This window comes from Toxorhynchites rutilus, chromosome 1 (assembly GCF_029784135.1).
Source record: "Toxorhynchites rutilus septentrionalis strain SRP chromosome 1, ASM2978413v1, whole genome shotgun sequence".
Lineage (NCBI taxonomy): Eukaryota > Metazoa > Arthropoda > Insecta > Diptera > Culicidae > Toxorhynchites > Toxorhynchites rutilus.
The window spans coordinates 139,879,233-139,896,788 of record NC_073744.1 but is presented as its reverse complement, the minus strand read 5'-3'; positions in this window follow the sequence as shown (position 1 = coordinate 139,896,788).

The following is a 17,556-nucleotide window of genomic DNA, read 5'->3' as shown; positions in this document are numbered from 1 at the left end:
GCTTATAAATAGATCCATGAGAGCCCATTTGCAAAACTGATTCAAACATACGCATATGCGGATTCTGGTCCCATCTTTGTTCACCCTTCTGTACTATCTCTTGTGGCGAATCAGGAAGGTAGAGCAGTGAAATCACACACCGATTCCCGAACTCCTCCGTCAGCGAACCATATCGCATCGAATGACTCAATTTTGAGAAACTTTTAATTGCAGTCGATGTTCCCGAATGCGCGTTTCCCACTTGCCTGCCTTGCCGGAGACATTTATCTCGGCAGGGAATAGGGAAACTTTTTCCCTCACAACATCGCGAACCGAAAGTACATTCATATTCCATTATCAACGAAATTTTACGCAGACAAACGTGTGTTTTTTTTGTTTCCTCTCGCACCCGACTCTATTATTTTTTTTTATCTTCGCACATTATTTGATGACCCAGAATATCGGCTAACCGTCGTCGCACGGGTCGTTTTCACCGATTCCCAAGGTTGCTCTCATCGAACCAAGTTTCTCAAGTTCCGGTTTCCTACACCGAAGAAGGAGGAGAAACCGAGTTGAATCTTTCGCTGCAAGTTTGTTGCGCCTCCGGAAGGGAGATGGGACTCCAGGGGGATTCACAAAAAAAAGCATGTGTTGCTCTTCCCTTCGTCGTGGTCTCCACGCTTTTTTATCTTGTTATTTCCAAACCATTGAACTGGATTACTTCTAGGCCCAAGTCAACTCAAGGTTGCAACTTTGCCATCCGGCCAGGGGATGATAATGGTTCGAACTTTCATCGGTGGAATAATGGAAAAATTAGATTGCACATTGCTGTTGTTCCAACAGAGTGTGGAAGTTGGCACACTTTAAAAGTCGACATAACGGAAGGTTAGTAAAAGTTAAGATTCCGACTCAAACAACTGACTGCAAACCCATTATTATTTTATTTATTGGACTTGGCCATATTAGCAATTAACATTAACGCTTTGCTGAGCAGCATATAGATGTTTTGACTGAAAATCTCACCGCTGTCACGGTTCGGATTACAATTGTCTGCCCAAACGTGCCAAATAATGCGCAAATCGATCACTGCATACTAAGATATCACGCGGGATGCTGTGGGCTTGCCAACTGAACAGGAGCCAACAGGAGGCCACCCACAATGCGGCAATAAGCTGACGTACAAACGTACAACGAGCACTAATAAAAGAACCGAGAAAGAAAATTATATATTGTATATGGTATAAAGATAATGTTTTCTTTCTCTGCTATGTTTGCCATTTTACGTCGATTGGAAATATGAATGGGTAGAAAATGCTGCAATGGAACCGAGAAAGAGCTGCTGCGTTCAGGGGATGGGAGGTGGAGTCCATACATATGTCTCAGTCAGGGTGTGTTTGCCGATATTGATACTCTCCGTGTGATAGCCAGACGAGCATCTGACTGTGGAGGGCGATGATAACCAGCGCCATAATGCATTTTACCGACGGGTGGAAAATGAAGTGAGAAGAAAAGTGAAACTGGTTTTATTTTTTCTTGTGCGAATCGCTTTTCGGGCGGTGAGGTTAGGAGATGTTGGCAGACTATTCATTTGCAGTGGGATGGAAAATGAAATCAAGATAATGTAATAAATTATTGGCTTTCGGCAAATAGCTTCTGAATGTGGAGATGGAAGAAGAAGGTGATTAGGTTCTTGAGTTTGAACAAAGGGAGTGAAAAAGGGCAATTATTAAACAGATGTTGTTGGAGGAAGTTTGTTTTATTATGTTGTGGGTGCAGAATGTCAAAAAAGCAACTTTGATTGAATGTTGAGAGAATATACAAAGTATGACTATTAAATAACAAAACTGATGATGTAACAGAAGAATTACGCAAGTGCCAAATACCGTGGAAAGAGAGCATGAAACCCCGTTGGTATAGACCGCAAGCTTCGTTTGTAAAGTCTTACAATTGAGAAAAAAATGTCGTGAAAGGGTCTGGCCGGGTAAGGGAGTCAAAAGTGCCCCCAAACCAAATCACTAGCTGTATGGCAAATATTGTAAAGGATATTAAATAAGAAATTTTGGTGGTTCATTTGAACCCCTATGTGGTTTGACGTAGGATCTATAGTGAAAAACGTACTTTTTCGTTTATTTATAGTACATCCATTTTTGTATGGTGTATTATTTTTTTTTATTATTTTATTTTTATTATTAGATATTTGGAAAAAAAACATCTTGAAGATATTTATCAATCTAGAAAAGCCGTAAGAGCACATTTAAATATGAATTAGAGTAGTACTGAATCTCTAAATCCCAAACAATTTTTTTCTAAATTTAAATATTTTTTTAGTACTAAAATTTTTGATGAAATATTTTTTTGATATTTTTTCTTGATACACCGTGGTAAGATGCACATTCAGTATTTTTTTCAAATTTTTATCTCGGATCTTTTGAGGATGGCGTGAAATAATCGAAAAAGTACGTTTTTCACTATAGATCCTACGTCAAACCACATAGGGGTTCAAATAAACCACCAAAATTTCTTATTTAATATCCTTTACAATATTTGCCATACAGCTAGTGATTTGGTTTGGGGGCACTTTTTACTCCCTTACCCGGCCAGGCTCTTTGACTTGAAATATGGGAACGCCGCTGTGAAACTTATAATTTATTAAGAAGTGTATAATAATGTATGTGCATTGCATGTAAAGGGTGTATTTGGTGAAATAAATAACTAAGATTATTCCTCATTCGGAATTGGTGCCTTCTGTATATTATGAACGTTTCATACTTTTCTGGACTAAACAGACTAACATCTTGCATTTATTAGCGAAATCCCAGATTGATGTATTCGGCTGGCAAACGAATTATTCAAATTTTACGGCTATTTTTTTCTTTATTTCGGGCGCTAGATGCTGTTTGAAGATCTCCATTACATGGCACCAGCGTTGTCAATGTTTCAATTTAAACTGGATTCCGCCATCTAGTCAAACAGTAAAACTTTAAAATATTCCAGTTTTCTCCAGTTTTTTATATGTTTGCTTCAGTTTAACCCATTTTATGTAAAACAAATCCACAATGTATAAATATTATCCCTTCTTCACTCTTACTATCCTTGTGCAAACTGTGGAATTAACCTTTTTTTCCTTAATATAACCTCAATAAAACGAAGAATGAAAAAAGGCTGGGGAACATTATGATGAAAGGTATGCTGGTTACGAAAAACTATGTTTCTTTTCACGAGGAGCAGTCGGAAGGGATAGAAAAAAACGAAAAGTTGAAATATAACTACATAATGTACGAACAGTTTAAAAAAAAGTGCCAAGATGGACAAAGAAGACAAAAAAAGGAAAACATGTAAAGTTCGTATTTGTTACAATCCATATTTTATGAAAAAATGTGGTTTGTCTGAGACTAGGGGCACGGACGGGATCTTGGGTGTAGTAATTGCATTTAAATTGAGTTTTTCATTGTTCAGAATCTGTATTTTTTTCTCTTTTGATACATCAAATGGATGCCCTGGAAAACCCGTTTCCTGTATGTACTTGTATCCTTCAAACGGGTTGGATGACATAACGTGGTAGAATTCGGTACCGCATTCTATTCAAAAATGTACACAAAAATACCATTAAAGCCATTACTACCCTTTTCTTCTGTTTATTCAATCATGCAGAAGAAGACAAAGAGTCATCATGTATCATTTTCAAACACAATTCTAAATAGTTAAGACCTACATAAATATAAGCCTGGGTCAAATCAATCTATGACTACAAAACTATATTATAGATAAAAATAGCATTATCTCCTTCGTTACCACGTTGTCCGGAACATTGTTTGTAATAACTTTATAGCCCTGTAAGATCTTATTATTGATTATTAGTAGTGCGACCTACACCATAAAAACATGAATTGAGCACAAATTGATTGGACAACATACAATATAATATAGAATTAATGCCTATTATCGGAAAATGGAGAATAATTCATTTTACGTATAAACTCACATTATGATCTAACGCTCGAATCTAGGCAAAAAGATTGATCGTTGTGTCGGGGAGGAAGCGAGTGGATAGTGCAATCGAAAGCAGCAATTCCAAATGAAATCGTCCTAAAAATGCAGATTTTAAAAACTTGTATTTTGATTCCAATGAAAGTGTGTATTCCGTTTAGGTTGGAGGAAATTTGAGTTATTCACTGCAATTTGGAATTTTTTGACTCAAGCGTAACTTTTGAAAAGGGCGTATCGATTTTAGTAAGCGAAATCTTTGATAATTTATATCTCAAAAACTATTAGTTGTACCGAAATAGTGTCCTAGAAAGAGTTATAGAGTATTGATGGTTGAATATGACAAAAATGTACACTGAGAAAAAAAATTAGTACTCTTTTTTTTATTTACAAAATAAAAAATTCAATTAGCAATATCCAAAATACATATTTTTAATATTTTTTATTTTTTCATACAAAATAGAAGTCATGCAGAAAATTTAAAAAATGGGCCCAAGACGGTAAAACAATTTTTGACGAACTTTGTGGAACGTAACTTTTGAAAAGGGCGTATCGATTTGAGTAAGAGAAATGTTTGATAATTTATATCTCAAAAAATATGAGTCGTACCGGAACAGTGTGTTAGAAAGAGTTATAGAGTATTGTTGGCTTAATTTGAAAAAAAAACTCTGAGAAGAAAAATTAGTACTCTTTTTTTTATTTACAAAATAAAATTTTAATTTGTGATATCAAAAAATATGTATTTTTTTATATTTTTTTCAATTTTTTCATATAAAATAGAAGTCATGTAGAAAATTTAAAAAATGGGCCCAAGATGATAAAATATTTTTGACGAATTTTTTGGAACATCGAATTTTTAGGAATTTTCGAAACTTCGAGTTTGTGTATGTTAGCATTCATTTTTAATCACAAATTATGAATCCTGATGTTATTTAGAACAAAAAAGGTTATTATCAATCTCCTTCTAAATGTAGCCATTCTCGAGATATTTTAAAAAAATATTTGTAATTTATTGTCTTTTTAATAGTAAATAGGCCCTTTAAATATGTTTGTTATGTTATACCGTCATGTTCATGAGATTTTATGAATTAGCTTATAATTTTTAACAACTTTTCCAAATACATCGTTATGGTAAAGACATATGTTTAGTAGTTACGTTACGAAACATTCGAAGACATGTGGGTTAATACAAAACGTAGTGAAACTAAAAAATCTTTTTTATCTTAATTCAAACTTCAATCTATCAAAAAAATTGTTAGAAATTATAAGAAAATTTATAAAATTTCATGAACATGACGGTATAACACGACAAACATATTAAAAGAGATTACTGACTATAAAAAATATTATAAATTAGAAATATTTTTTTAAATATCTCGAGAATGGTTGCATTTAGAAGACATCAGAATTAAAAATTTGTGGCTATGAATGATTGCTAACATACAAAAATTCGAAGTTTCGAAAATTCCTAAAAATTCGATGTTCCACAAATTTCGTCAAAAATATTTTACCATCTTGGGCCTATTTTTTAAATTTTCTACATGACTTCTATTTTATATGAAAAAATTGAAAAAAATTTAGAAAAATACATATTTTTAAATATCGCAAATAAAAATTTTATTTTGTAAATAAAAAAAAAAGCACTAATTTTTCTTCTCAGTGTATATTTTTTTTTCAAATTAAGCCAACAATACTCTATAACTGTTTCGAACACACTATTTCGGTACGACTCATATTTTTTGAGATATAAATTATCAACGATTTCTCTTACTCAAATTGATACGCCCTTTTCAAAAGTTACGCTTGAGTCAAAAAATGAACCATGATGATGTATTTGGAAAAGTTGTTAGAAATTATAAGCAAATTCATAAAATTTCCTGAACATGACGGTATAACACGACAAACATATTAAAAGGGATTATCTATATATATAAAAATGGAGTGATGTCTGTCTGTCTGTCTGATTCTTATAGACTCGGAAACTACTGAACCGATCGACATGAAAATTGGTATGTAGGAGTTTTCGGGGCCGGGGAAGGTTTTCGTGAGATTTTGAGACCCCTCCCCCCTCTCTAAGGGGGGGCTGCCATACAAATGAAACACAAATTTCTGCATTACTCGGAAATTAACCAAGCAAACGAAACCAAAGTTGGCATGTGAAAGTTTTAGGGTGCAATAAATGTTTCTATGATGGTTAGACAGTCCTTCCCCCACTCAAAGGGGGGGCTGCCATACAAATGAAACACAAATTTCTGCACTACTCGAGAATTAATCAAGCAAATGAAACCAAATTTGGCATGTGGAGGTTTTAAGATGCAATAAATGTTTCTATGGTGATAAGATACTCCTTCCCCCTCTCTTAGAGGGGGCTGCCATACAAATGAAACACAATTTTTTGCATTACTCGGAAATTAATCAATCAAACGAAACCAAAGTTGGCATGTGAAAGTTTTAGGGTGCAATAAATGTTTCTATGGTGTTAAGATACTCCTTCCCCCTCTCTTAGAGACGGCTGCCGTACAAATGAAACACAAATTTTTGCATTACCCGAGAATTAATCAAGCAAATTAAACCAAATTAGGCATATGGAAACTTTAGGGTGCAATGAATGTTTCTATGGTGGTTAGATACCCCTCCCCCCTCTCTTAGGGGTGGCTGCCATACAAATAAAACACAAATTTCTGCATTACTCGAGAATTAATCAAGTAAATGGGCGGGACGAAGTTTGCCGGGTTAGCTAGTTTACTATAAAAAAGACAATAAATTAGAAATATTTTTTAGAATATTTCGAAAATGGCTACATTTAGAAGGAGATTGATAATAACCTTTTTGTTTTAAATCACATCAGGATTCATAATTTGTGGCTAAAAATGATTGTTAACATACAAAAATTCAAAGTTTCGAAAATTTCTAAAAATTCGATGTTCTACAAAGTTCGTTAAAAATAGTTTTACCATCTTGGGCCCATTTTTTAAATTTTCTGCATGACTTCTATTTTGTATTAAAAAATAAAAAATATGTATTTTGAATATTGCAAATAGAATTTACTACTTTTTTCTCAGTGTACATTTTTTCATATTCAACCATCAATACTCTATAACTCTTTCTAAGACACTATTTCGGTACGACTAATAGTTTTTGAGATATAAATTATCAAAGATTTCTCTTACTCAAATCGATACGCCCTTTTCAAAAGTTACGCATGAGTCAAAAAACTCCCAATTGCTGTGGAAAACTCATATTTCCTCGAACCCAAACGGAATACACACTTTCATTCGAATCAAAAATACTCATGTTTTGTCATTTGTCGATTTCATTTGGAATTACTCAAAGAGAACATACTCAATTACTTTCGCTCAGTAGAGGGATATGTCAAAGCAAGTATAAACAAGTGTGGGATATTATGTAGGACTGTTCTGTTCATTCATAAAATGCTATTTATTAGCAAATAATTATTCGTCCGAATTTTGTGGAAAATATCTCAAATCAAACTTTGATTTTGAAATTTTGATTTAGTTCGAACCGTGCTTTACTTTTTTCAGCACAAACTAGCTTTGCGTGCTCTTCTTACGATGTTTGGCAATAACTGCTATAGTAAAACTATACCAAAAACGCGAACGCCTATATCAAAATTATGGAGCATAATATGATATGATAGAAAAAATGTTTCATATCAGCGACCCAAATATTCATTTACTGTCTAGCAAGACTGTTTGGAAAATTTCGTTTTCGACTGTATTTTCTTGGTGAAGTCGATTTACATATCATCTTACTGAAATGTTTACTCGTGACTTAAAAATATGAAATTATAATTTTGTTTGATCAATAATCAAACAATTCAATTTAAAAACCATTGTATCCTGAAATGATGCGTTTTATTATCAAAACGACAATACCGACATCTTATTTTTGTTGTTTCATGGGACTATCGTTTGTTTCTCTTCGTTAAGTTGAGGACTATTTACCTTGCAGCACCATTCATCTATTAAGCCGGGTTCAGACGGTGCGAGTAAGCATACGAGTCGGTCTAGTCAGTTACTGCAGTGCAGCTACTCACACCGTGTGAACACATCATGCCAGTTATTGTCATGTGTGATCCGGCGTGCGAGCTACTTCAAAGTTTTTTGAATTTACTCGCACTTGCATGCTTCACAACGTCAAAAACAGAATTTAGCGTTCGAATCAGTGATGCCAAATGTAATGAAATGTCTCTATTTTTAAGATATTTGAAAATATGTGAAGATATTTATAGACTTCAAAATTATTGGAAAAACAAATAAAACCCTCATAGTTTCTAAACGAAATAATTGTTATTTCGTTTTGCACGCTGGCGGGGCACGCTTTCTTTTTGAGATAGTTTTCTTGAGAATCTCTAATATAGAATCATTATCAGATCACAACTTACAAAAAAAAGTATTGTTCTAAGAAACAGAATACATATTCGATTTAAAAAAGTACATTTTCATTCATTATTAAAATTTTTGAAGCGTATTTATTGCACCTGCAAATCGACTATCATTTTCATTTCACAAAATAAATAAAATTAAAAAAAAATCTTTTAGACTACCATTTATAACATCACATCCTTTCGGAATTATCTGAGCTATGGATGTTTTCGAGATTCTAAAAAATATCGACAACAATCCCAACGATATTCCAAAACAAAGGCACATCAATGTCATTTCTAATTTAACTCTTGCAGGTACAGCATCCCTCATGACTGTATCTTGGCGTTGTATTCGTGGAGCAATTAAATCCAACAGTTTTTTCACTTGTTCAGGTGTTATTATCAACACTGCTCTGTAATCTCGGGGATCCTCATCGTAGAGTTCCTTCAATATTGTATTTGTTGCTCCTTTTCTTTGCATCTAATTCCTGGCCCGAATCCTTTTCTCTTTCTGCTTTTTCGGATAGTACCTTCAGTTCAAAGAAATTCAGCACAAAGTATGTATTTTTAAACACGATCAGCGTTTGTTTTGCTATAAAATTGTGTGATGATACATTCAACTGAAAACCTAAGATGAAAACTGCCAATAAAGAAGTCGATTTTGGACCAATCATTTGACAAATTCGGACCTGATTGCTGTTTCTGACTATTTGATGGACATTTGAAAAGTCGCCTGGCATCCCTGGTAAACCCGTGCCGTAGTATCTAGTTTCTCGCCAGCAGCTCACACTGTGTGAACGGACAAGGCGAGTCAACCAATTGTCAAGCGAGTCCACCGGGTCAGTAGCTGCTCATTGTCAAGTCAGCTACTAGCAACGTATAAATGGGCCTTTACTCGTTCGTTTTCTTTCCTCTTTTAAGGCCCATTTATACGTTGCTAGTAGCTGACTTCACAATGAGCAGCTACTGACCCGGTGAACTCGCTTGACAAATGGTTGACTCGCCTTGTCCGTTCACACAATGTGAGCTACTGGCAAGAAACTAGATACTACGGCACGGGTTTACCAGGGATGCCAGGCGATTTTTCAAATGTCCATCAAATAGTCAGAAACAGCAATCAGGTCCGAATTTGTCAAATGATTGGTCCGAAATCGACTTCTTTATTGGCAGTTTTCATCTTAGGTTTTCAGTTGAATGTATCATTACACAATTTTATTACGAAACACACGCTGATCGTGTTTAAAAATACATACTTTGTGCTGAATTTCTTTGAACTGAAGGTACTATCCAAAAAAGCAGAAAGAAAAAAGGATTCGCTCCAGGAATTGGATGCAAAGAAAAGGAGCAACAAATACAATATTGAAGGAACTCTACGATGATGATCCCCGAGAGTACAGAGCAGTGTTGAGAATAACACCTGAAAAAGTGAAAAAACTGTTGGATTTAATTGCTCCACAAATACAACGCCAAGATACACTCATGAGGGTTGCTATACCTACAACAGTGAAACTAGAAATGATGTGCCTTTCTTCTGGAATATCGTTCAGATTATTGTCGATATTTTTTAGAATCTCGAAATCATCCATAGCTAAATTAATTCCGAAAGTATGTGATGCTACAAATGGCAGTCTAAAAGATTTTTCTAAATTTGATTTATTTTGCCTTGACAGCAGCTTCGTGTACCAATTTGTGAAATAAAAATGATAGTAGATTTGCAGGAGGAATAAATAGGCCTAAAAAAAACTAAAATAATGAATGAAAATCTACTTTTTTAAATCGAATATGTATTCTGTTTCTTAGAACAATACTTTTTTTGCAAGTTGTGAGTGAATTTTGAATGAAAATTGTGCCCGATAATGATTTTATATCTAGATACCCAAGAAAACTATCTCAAAAAGAAAACGTGTGCCGCCAGTGTGCAAAACAAAATAACAACGATCTCGTTTAGGAATTATGAGGGTTTTATTTGTTTTTCCAATAATTTTCAAGTTTATAAATATCTTCGCATATTTTCAAATATCCTCAAAATAGAAACATTTCTTTACATTTGGCATCCCTGATTCAAGTGCTAAATTCCATTTTTGACGTTTTGAGGGATGCGAGTGCGAGTAAGAGTCGGTCTAGTCAGTTACTGCAGTACAGCTACTCACACCGTGTGAACACATCATGCCAGTTAGTGTCATGTGTGATTCGGCGTGCGAGCTACTTCAAATTTTTTTGAATTTACTCGCACTCGCATCCCTCAAAACGTCAAAAACAGAATTTAGCGCTCGAATCAGGGATGCCAAATCTTTACATTGTCTTTACATGTCTCTATTTTTAAGATATTTGAAAATATGCGAAGATTATTATAGACTTGAAAATTATTGAAAAAACAAATAAAACCCTCATAGTTTCTAAGCGGAATCGTTGTTATTAAACGGTTTTATTTAGCTTGCCCTGTAATCTGTTTGTATGTTTGTAACATGTCCCACATTAGTAGAAATTTGACCCCCTTCTTGTTGACCGATTGATCTGAAATTTGGAACACACCTTTATCTCTGTAGTCATTACAAAACTGCGTATTTCATTATCTTGTAAATCCAAGATAGAGGCCGCTACAAAATGGCGGATCCCTTTCTTCCTCAAAACCTCATCAATGTGGGTTTTCCAAAACCCCATCAATATGGGTATCAAATGAAAGGGCTTGACTAGCAGAATACAGTTATTTAAGAAAAATGCAAATCCAAGATGGCTGCCACTACTAAATGGCGGACTACATAGTTTCCCAAAACTTCATTAATATGGGTGTTGGGGGGAAGCAAACTACGCCACTGATGACTTGATCTGAACCTGCGCATCCGGACGGTGCCACTCCATGACGCACCCAGACAATCATTGACAGCTAGCTGTCATCACTGTCATTCTGAAAACTTCTCTCGTACCACACATTCTTTGCTAATCACAAAAAAGGAGTAGAGATAGAACCCAAAATAAAGTTGAATTCCCAAATTGTTAAATAATTGAATCATCCTGTCGTGCTTTGAATTTAAAACGAGGAGATCAAATGTAGGTAAAACCTAATAATGTAAAGTTCTTGTTTAATTATTGTTTCTCTTAATAAATACAGCTTTGAGCTCGCTATACATTGATAAAAACGCGTGCTGAATAGAACCTCCGAAACCCCCGTAACAATGGGTATCAAATGAAAGGGATTGACTAGCAGAACACGGTTATTTGTGAAAAATGCAAATCCATCAAAATTCTACCAAATGGCGGACTACATATTATGTCAAAACACCATTAATATGGGTATCAAATGAAAGGGCTTGAATAGTAGATCACAGTAGATCATGAAAAATTAAAATCCAAGATGGCCGCAATCACAAAATAGCAATATACTTTATTAAACGGTTTTATTTAGCTTGAACTGTTCGTATGTATGTATGTATGTCTGTAGGATTGTCCCACAGTAATAGAAATTTGACCAATAGGAACTGACCGGATAGGAACTGCTGTCATTTTAAAACTGCTTATCTTGAAAAATCCAATTTGGCCTCCGCTCAAAATCGCTGATTCCATATCATCTCAAAAAAAAGGTTGATTGAGATATGTGTATCAAACCAACGAACTTGACTTGGAGAACACACTATGTATTTTCTGCAATCTACTCAATATCGGTATCAAATGAAATTTTTTGACTGATAGAATACAGTACAATGCCTTTATTGTAGAGAAATATTCTAATGAAACAGATAATGTACTAAAAACTAGAAAATAAAATGAGTAAACAAAAACTTTTTAAATTATAAAATCCATTCATTTTCATTATCCACAATTAGTGATTTCATCATATGTCCCACTATTTTATTTTAGTCTTATCAATGCCCTAGACTAATGAAGGAGAGGTGTGATAACTACTAACTGCAACTTGCCTAATTATTTTCTCTAGCTTTTAGTACATTATTATGTTTAATCACAAATAAACCGTTTAACTTAAAAAGTTTTTTTACTCATTTTATTTTGTTTTGCACGCTGGTGGGGCACGTTTTCTTTTTGAGATAGTTTTCTTGGGATTCTAAATATAAAATCATTATCGGGCACAATTTTCATTCGAAATTCACTCACAACTTCCAAAAAAAGTATTGTTCTAAAAAACAGAATACATATTCCATTTAAAAAAGTAGATTTTCATTCATTATTTTAGTTTTTGAGGCGTATTTATTCCTCCTGCAAATCTACTATCATTTTCATTTCACAAATTGGTACACGAAGCTGCTGTCAAGGCGAAATAATTCAAAATTTGAAAAATCTTTTAGACTGCCATTTGTAGCACTACATACTTTCGGAATTATTTTAGCTATGGATGCTTTCGAGATTCTAAAAAAATATCGACAATAATCTGAACGATATTCCAGAAGAAAGGTACAACATTTCTAGTTTCACTTATGTAGGTATAGCATCCCTCATGAGTGTATCTTGCGTTGTATTTGTGGAGCAATTAAATCCAACAGTTTTTTCACTTTTTCAGGTGTTATTCTCAACACTGCTCTGTACTCTCGGGGATCATCATCGTAGAGTTACTTCAATATTGTATTTGTTGCTCCTTTTTTTTGCATCCAATTCCTGGACCGAATCCTTTTTTCTTTCTGCTTTTTCCGGATAGTACCTTCAGTTCAAAGAAATTCAGCACAAAGTATTTTTAAACACGGCCAGTGTGTGTTTAGCGATAAAATTGTGTAATGATAAATTCAACTGAAAATCTAAGACGAAAACTGCCAATAAAGAAGTCGATTTCGGATCAATCATCTGACAAATTCGGATCTGATTGCTGTTTCTGACGATTTGATGGACATTTGAAAAACCGCCTGGCATCTCTGGAAAACCTGTGCCGTAGTATCTAGTTTCTTGCCAGCAGCTCACATTGTGTGAACGGACAAGGCGAGTCAACCATTTGTCAAGCGAGTTCACCGGGTCAGTAGCTGCTCATTGTGAAGCCAGCTACTAGCAACGTATAAATGGGCCTTAAATTCAAAAAACTTTGAAGTAGCTCGCACGCCGAATCACACATAACACTAACTGGCATGATGTGTTCACACGATGTGAGTGGCTGCACTGCAGTAACTGACTAGACCGACTCGTATGCTTACTCGCACCGTCTGAACCCTGCTTTACACCGATCACCCCACACAGTTCGTTCTGAACTGCATGCACAGTTCAGCCAGCGGTCAGTTCGTTCTGAACTGTATATACAGCTCCGCCAGCGGTCATCGTACACAGTTCGTTCTGAACTGGTTCTGAACTGCATTCACAGTTCATCGTTCACCGTACACAGTTCAGTTCGTAAATATGGAAATGGATCGCCGAATGTGTTCAAAAGAGCAAAACTCGAAAAAGGAATTATCCGACTATCTTCATTCTATCATATTTTCTGTATCGAACATTTATTCGATGTAACGGAGAAACACGTTATTTGCAAGTGGTTGAAAAATCTTGAACGAGAATTGTGTCTTAAAAATAATTTGATATTATAACGACGAGTTTTGGTAGAAGTCCTAGGAAATGGCCTGGCTGGGTAAGGGAGTAAAAAGTGCCCCAAACCAAATCACCAGCTGTATGGAAACACTATGGATACACTAAATATGAAATTTTGACAGTAGTACCATATATATATATGAGTTTTTATATGGTACAACATAGGATCTATGGTGAAAAATGCACCTTTTCGTTTTTTTCACGCCATTCTCAATAGCTTTGAGACAAAAATATGAAAAAAAATACTGAAAGTACATCTTGCTAAGGTGTATCGATAAATATTTTCAAACAATTTTTTCATCAAAAAATCAAATGCTAAAAAAAAATTTAAATTAATTTTAATTTTAAATTAAATTTTACTTTCTTAATTTTGAGATTCAGCGCTACTCTTGTTTGTAGTATTGTATTGTTTGTAAATTTAAATCAATTTTAATTTTAATTTTAAATTAAATTTAGTTTTTTTTAATTTTGAGATTCAGTAGAGGCAAACCTTTTTTTTGTGCGGGGGATAGGGACCGCACAAAAAAGTCGCATAAAAAAATCGTGCAAAACTTCACCAGTAGCTTTAAAAAATCGTGTTCGGTACATATTTTGAAAAAAAACTTTTTTTGTGTGGTGGATAGGGGCAGCATAAAAAAAGTTTCCCCCAAGAAAAAAACTCAAATCCACGCCATTCACCGTTCAATTTCCTTTTGTTTCCCTGCTTTGAGATGGGACACTTCGTCTTTTCGGTTGCGCGTGGCTGTGTTGTGCTTTTAGTTGTATGTCAAAACGTGTTGCTGTTAGAAGTCATGTCATGCTAAAAATTTAGCAAAATTTGGATCATTTGATGAGAGGACGTGAATGATTTCAGAAGTGGATAATTGAGACGCAAATATGCTTCTTTTCATACACCGCACAAATGAAAATCGCACATAAAAAAATCGCACAAAAAAAAACCGCACAAAAACAGGTTTTACTGTACTACTCTAGTTTGTATTCAAATTTCTTCCTACGTCTGTTTTAGGTCTATGTGATTTTTCTCAGAATTTTTAGAGTGTTTTTCGCAATACAAAAAAAATTATATATATTTTCAGGCATTTCGAAATTTTGAAAAAAAAATACTTTTAGACCCACTTTTGCTCTAATTGTTATTTAAATGCGTTCGTATATGTTGTTTTTTCCACATGTAGCGTAATTTTTTCTTGACACTTCAAGAGGATTGCGCGAAAAAAAAACACTTTTTTGGCCTTTGGGCATTTTTAATTTATTTTGAATTTAGAGACCCAGTATTTATTTAAATTTTGTTTTTTATATGTCTAAATTTTGTCGGTATATTTAGAGCATTGCGCTGTACAAAGATTTTTATCTCGTATCTTAAAATATAGAGATTATCTCCACATTGAATTTAGATGGTTTAGCAAATTCATAGAAGTAGTACGATAGAGCCCTGTGAGAAAAAATAGGGTCTTTGTGGAAAAATAAAGGTTTTTTTACTCTAACTTTTATATTTAAAATTCTACATCAAAATAGTCTTCGTACGACTTTTAGAGCTTATCAATACCAACATTTTGCGTCATGTCAACATCTTAATCCTGCTCAAAGCTATTGATGGGTTTTCACACAAAAACTCATGTTTCAATTTTAATTTACTCAAACACAAAAAATAGTAAGGTACACCGGGGCAAGTTGGAACGATTTTTTCGAAGTTCAACTCGAAGTTATCTTAAAAAATCACTAAATCACTAAATTGAAATCTGTTTGCAACATATGCAAGGTATAACAGATGACTTTCAATAAAAAATAGGGATTCACAAAGGATGCTTTAAAAAATATCAATTTTGAAAATGTTTAGTTTTCATATGCATTATTTCCCGTTGTCTCGTAGAACGGGGTAAGTTGAAATGCGGAACTATCATGAGTTTAATGTGCGGTTTTGCTTCTCGAACTATCTACAACTGATTTATTAAATACTAAATTGAAAGAATTTCATATAAACATTTGGAAAAAAGGGTTTTTGTACACGTGAGATGTGGGGGAGTATTCTAATACACACAAAATGGACACACCATACTAGGAATTAATATACGAAATAATAACCTCAAGAATACTATTTTAGACGGTCATGTCAGAATAGTGTTACTCAAAACGACCGCAATATTCAAATATTATGTAAAGTACACGAAAAGGGAGGAGGGGATGGCTTGTCGAAAATTGTTTAGGAATAAATCCAACTAAATCTAACTATTTTTATGAAAATGACGATTTGTTTCATGTTGTGTAGGGAAGAAGTAGTATAAAATAATTGCAAAACTAACAAATTTTACTGGTATTATGTCTGTGTGTTCAGAAATTATGTAGAACATACTGAGGGACGAAATATAATTGATTCATATTTTTTAAATTTATTATCATCCATGCATACATCAATCATCGACAAATAATGTCCGGCATCTGCAGTAGTGTTTTAAAAATAGTCGATTTTCATTGGTTTCAACTTACCCCAGGGTCGGAAAAAACATGGGGTGAGTTTAAATGCTCAGAGCTATGGAAAAAGATTTTTCAGTTTAGTTTTCAAAACCACTACACTTGATTATCCCTATTTGATTACCTGACGTGCGATTCTGGCGGTATTTTTGAAAAATCAGTGTTGTTGGACCGACCACGCAAAAATGTTTGTTTTGATTTCACGGACCAAGTAAGAGTAAACAAAGGCGCGGATTGCGTTAATGCATTCCAATATTCTGGTAATGGCTGTCATAAGGTGGGCTGAAAGGTAATGTTTACTTTATATATTTTTGTCGCGTCAATCCATCATTCCTAGTGGAAGTTATGATTTCCGTTTTAACTTACCCCGAATTTCAACTTACCCCGGTGTACCTTATAGTTTTTAAAATTACATATTATATAGAGTGAAATCTGTTCTTTCAAATTCCGTCAACAAACATTTTTTATGTTTGCCCCAAAAAGAATGGCAAACAAATGAAAATAGCATGTTTTTTGGGAAGAAATATCAATAACTCTGAGCAAAGTTGAGATATTGACAAGTTCTGCATCGAAAAATGTTTGTGTCAGCTCTAAAATTCTTTCGAAGACAGATTGCATATAAAATTTGAAATATAAAAGTTAGAGCAAAAAAACAGTTTTTTTCATGGTGATCCTAACGTAACATAGAAAAAATTATAGGAGGTTGTGTCCAAGATACGACCGCATTGTTGACGTAGAACTACACTGTTATTTTATATAAGTCGCTTGTTTATACCTTCGGATATTATTCTATAATGCTGTGAAATTTTAGAAACAACTGCTTAGTAGAATAATCTCTGAAATGATTTTTTCATTGTAGACTCAGTTGACGATAATTGATTGATGATTCATTCTTGCCCTCGCAAAACAATCGTATATCGCAATTTATTTCATGTCAAAATTTCCGGTGGCTATTCCGGTGGCCTTTTTCGAAATTGACATAGACTCGGCTACAGTCGATTATATACATGTTGCACCAGCACCATTATTCTATATCTCATAACTACATCAATATATCTTTGGCACCGCATGTAAACAACAACAATGACAACACTTGCAAGTATGAAATATCATGCTACATGTTATTTAGTATTCCCTCAAAGGAATCGCACTTCTAGATATCGTTCGTACAAACTAAGCGTAAACCAAGCGCCAAACAATCGTTCACCACAGCATGCATTTCAAGC